We start from the raw sequence: 4605 nt of genomic DNA, 5'->3' as shown, positions 1-4605 counted from the left end.
GCAGCAGTCCTGCATTTGCAAGGTTTGGGCGGGGACGGCCTGCGTCACAATGAACCCGTTGTCGGGGTGACGGAGGAGAGGGGCAACAAACCCCAGGCCCGCAGCAGTCCTGGGCTTGCAAGGTTTGGGCGGGGGCGGCCTGCATCACAATGAACCCGTTGTCGGGGTGACGGAGGAGAGGGGCAACGGACCGTGGGCCTGCAGCGGAGGGCGGCAGTGGGTGAGGAGTCCGAAAGCCAGGAAGGGACAAGAAAAGGTTTGCAACTGTGTTGATAATGCCGCCTTGTTGTCTTGCAGCCCGCGTCATCGGCCGCGTCGATGCGCCCCATGCCTGCGTGTGTCCGTGTGATGCGCTCGTGTCGGCTCCCAGTCGACCCCATTCCCTGGAAAAGAGCAGCGAAGTAGCTCCTCGTCCTGAGGGCCGTTCTGCTAAGTCGGGAGGGTCCTGCACCCAATCAGGTACTGCGATCAGGTACTGCCCAAGGAAGCCGATGTCGGGGTGACGGAGGAGGGGGGCAACAAACCCCGGGCCCGCAGCAGGCCTGGGTTTGCAAGGTTTTGTCGGGGGGGACCTGCGTGACAATGAACCCGTTGTCGGGGTGACGGTGGAGAGGGGCAACGGACCCCGGGCCCATAGCAGGCCTGGGTTTTCAAGGTTTGGGCAGGGGACGGCCTGCGTCACAGGGAAGTCGTTGTCGGGGTGACGGCGGAGAGGGGAACAAAACCCCGGGCCCGCACCGGGCCTGGGTTTTCAAGGTTTGGTCAGGGGCGGCCTGCGTCACAATGAACCCGTTGTCGGGGTGACAGCGGAGAGGGGCAACGGTCCCCAGGCCCGCAGCAGGCCTGGGTTTTCAAGGTTTGGTCAGGGGCGGCCTGCGTCACAATGAACCCGTTGTCGGGGTGACGGCGGAGAGGGGCAACGGACCCAGGGCCCGCAGCAGGCGTCCGTTTGCAAGGTCTGGGCGGGGGCGACCTGTGTCACAATGAACCCGTTGTCGGGGTGACAGCGGAGAGGGGCAACGGTCCCCAGGCTCGCAGCGGGCCTGGGTTTGCAAGGTTTCGGCGGGGGACGGCCTGCGTCACAATGAACCCGTTGTCGGGGTGACGGCGGAGAGGGGCAACAAACCCCAGGACCGCAGCGGGCCTGGGTTTGAAAGGTTTGGGTGGGGGCGGCCTGCGTCACAATGAACCCGTTGTTGGGGTGACGGAGGAGAGGGGCAACGGACCGTGGGCCTGCAGCGGAGGGCGGCAGTGGGTGAGGAGTCCGAAAGCCAGGAAGGGACAAGAAAAGGTTTGCAACTGTGTTGATAACGCCACCTTGTTGTCTTGCAGCCCGTGTCATCAGCCGCGTCGATGCGCCCCATGCATGCGTGTGTCCGTGTGATGCGCTCGTGTCAGCTCCCAGTCGACCCCATTCCCTGGAAAGGAGCAGCGAAGTAGCTCCTCGTCCTCAGGGCCGTTCGGCTAAGTCGGGAGGGTCCTGCACCCAATCAGGTACTGCGATCAGGTACTGCCCAAGGAAGCCGATGTCGGGGTGACGGAGGAGGGGGGCAACAAACCCCAGGCCCGCAGCAGGCCTGGGTTTGCAAGGTTTTGTCGGGGGGGGGCCTGCGTCACAATGAACCCGTTGTCGGGGTGACGGTGGAGACGGGCAAAAGACCCCGGGCCCATAGCAGGCCTGGGTTTGCAAGGTTTGGGCGGGGGACGGCCTGCGTCACAATGAACCCGTTGTCGGGGTGACGGCGGAGAGGGGCAAGAGACCCCGGGCCCATAGCAGGCCTGAGTTTTCAAGGTTTTGGCGGGGGACGGCCTGCGTCACAGGGAAGTCGTTGTCGGGGTGACGGCGGAGAGGGGAACAAAACCCCGGGCCCGCAGCAGGCCTGGGTTTGCAAGGTTTGGTCAGGGGGCGGCCTGCGTCACAGGGAAGTCGTTGTCGGGGTGACGACGGAGAGGGGCAACGGACCCAGGGCCCGCAGCAGGCCTGGGTTTCCAAGGTTTCGGCGGGGGACGGCCTGCGTCACAATGAACCCGTTGTCGGGGTGAGGGCGGAGAGGGGCAACGGACCCAGGGCCCGCAGCAGGCCTGGGTTTGCAAGGTTTTGTCGGGGGCGGCCTGCGTCACAATGAACCTGTTGTCGGGGTGAGGGCGGAGAGGGGCAACGGACCCAGGGCCCGCAGCAGGCCTGGGTTTGCAAGGTTTGGGCGGGGGACGGCCTGCGTCACAAGGAAGCCGTTGTCGGGGTGACGGCGGAGAGGGGAACAAAACCCCGGGCCCGCACCGGGCCTGGGTTTTCAAGGTTTGGTCAGGGGCGGCCTGCGTCACAATGAACCCGTTGTCGGGGTGACAGCGGAGAGGGGCAACGGTCCCCAGGCCCGCAGCAGGCCTGGGTTTTCAAGGTTTGGTCAGGGGCGGCCTGCGTCACAATGAACCCGTTGTCGGGGTGACGGCGGAGAGGGGCAACGGACCCAGGGCCCGCAGCAGGCGTCCGTTTGCAAGGTCTGGGCGGGGGCGACCTGTGTCACAATGAACCCGTTGTCGGGGTGACGGCGGAGAGGGGCAACAAACTCCAGGCCCGCAGAAGGCCTGGGCTTGCAAGTTTTGGGCGGGGGCGGCCTGCGTCACAATGAACCCATTGTCGGGGTGACGGAGGAGAGGGACAACGGACCGTGGGCCTGCAGCGGAGGGCGGCAGTGGGTGAGGAGTCCGAAAGCCAGGAAGGGACAAGAAAAGGTTTGCAACTGTGTTGATAATGCCGCCTTGTTGTCTTGCAGCCCGCGTCATCGGCCGCGTCGATGCGCCCCATGCCTGCGTGTGTCCGTGTGATGCGCTCGTGTCGGCTCCCAGTCGACCCCATTCCCTGGAAAGGAGCAGCGAAGTAGCTCCTCGTCCTCAGGGCCGTTCTGCTAAGTCGGGAGGGTCCTGCACCCAATCAGGTACTGCGATCAGGTACTGCCCAAGGAAGCCGATGTCGGGGTGACGGAGGAGGGGGGCAACAAACCCCGGGCCCGCAGCAGGCCTGGGTTTGCAAGGTTTTGTCGGGGGGGACCTGCGTGACAATGAACCCGTTGTCGGGGTGACGGTGGAGAGGGGCAACGGACCCCGGGCCCATAGCAGGCCTGGGTTTTCAAGGTTTGGGCAGGGGACGGCCTGCGTCACAGGGAAGTCGTTGTCGGGGTGACGGCGGAGAGGGGAACAAAACCCCGGGCCCGCACCGGGCCTGGGTTTTCAAGGTTTGGTCAGGGGCGGCCTGCGTCACAATGAACCCGTTGTCGGGGTGACGGCGGAGAGGGGCAACGGACCCAGGGCCCGCAGCAGGCGTCCGTTTGCAAGGTCTGGGCGGGGGCGACCTGTGTCACAATGAACCCGTTGTCGGGGTGACGGCGGAGAGGGGCAACGGTCCCCAGGCTCGCAGCGGGCCTGGGTTTGCAAGGTTTCGGCGGGGGACGGCCTGCGTCACAATGAACCCGTTGTCGGGGTGACGGCGGAGAGGGGCAACAAACCCCAGGACCGCAGCGGGCCTGGGTTTGAAAGGTTTGGGTGGGGGCGGCCTGCGTCACAATGAACCCGTTGTTGGGGTGACGGAGGAGAGGGGCAACGGACCGTGGGCCTGCAGCGGAGGGCGGCAGTGGGTGAGGAGTCCGAAAGCCAGGAAGGGACAAGAAAAGGTTTGCAACTGTGTTGATAACGCCACCTTGTTGTCTTGCAGCCCGTGTCATCAGCCGCGTCGATGCGCCCCATGCATGCGTGTGTCCGTGTGATGCGCTCGTGTCGGCTCCCAGTCGACCCCATTCCCTGGAAAGGAGCAGCGAAGTAGCTCCTCGTCCTCAGGGCCGTTCGGCTAAGTCGGGAGGGTCCTGCACCCAATCAGGTACTGCGATCAGGTACTGCCCAAGGAAGCCGATGTCGGGGTGACGGAGGAGGGGGGCAACAAACCCCAGGCCCGCAGCAGGCCTGGGTTTGCAAGGTTTTGTCGGGGGGGGGCCTGCGTCACAATGAACCCGTTGTCGGGGTGACGGTGGAGACGGGCAAAAGACCCCGGGCCCATAGCAGGCCTGGGTTTGCAAGGTTTGGGCGGGGGACGGCCTGCGTCACAATGAACCCGTTGTCGGGGTGACGGCGGAGAGGGGCAACGGACCCAGGGCCCGCAGCAGGCCTGAGTTTTCAAGGTTTTGGCGGGGGACGGCCTGCGTCACAGGGAAGTCGTTGTCGGGGTGACGGTGGAGAGGGGAACAAAACCCCGGGCCCATAGCAGGCCTGGGTTTTCTAGGTTTGGTCAGGGGCGGCCTGCGTCGCAATGAACCCGTTGTCGGGGTGACGGCGGAGAGGGGCAAGAGACCCCGGGCCCATAGCAGGCCTGAGTTTTCAAGGTTTTGGCGGGGGACGGCCTGCGTCACAGGGAAGTCGTTGTCGGGGTGACGGTGGAGAGGGGAACAAAACCCCGGGCCCGCAGCAGGCCTGGGTTTGCAAGGTTTGGTCAGGGGGCGGCCTGCGTCACAGGGAAGTCGTTGTCGGGGTGACGACAGAGAGGGGCAACGGACCCAGGGCCCGCAGCAGGCCTGGGTTTCCAAGGTTTCGGCGGGGGACGGCCTGCGTCACAATGAACCC

This window comes from Colius striatus, unplaced genomic scaffold (genome assembly GCF_028858725.1).
Source record: "Colius striatus isolate bColStr4 unplaced genomic scaffold, bColStr4.1.hap1 scaffold_180, whole genome shotgun sequence".
Taxonomy (NCBI): domain Eukaryota; kingdom Metazoa; phylum Chordata; class Aves; order Coliiformes; family Coliidae; genus Colius; species Colius striatus.
Note: the sequence above shows the minus strand (reverse complement) of the source record.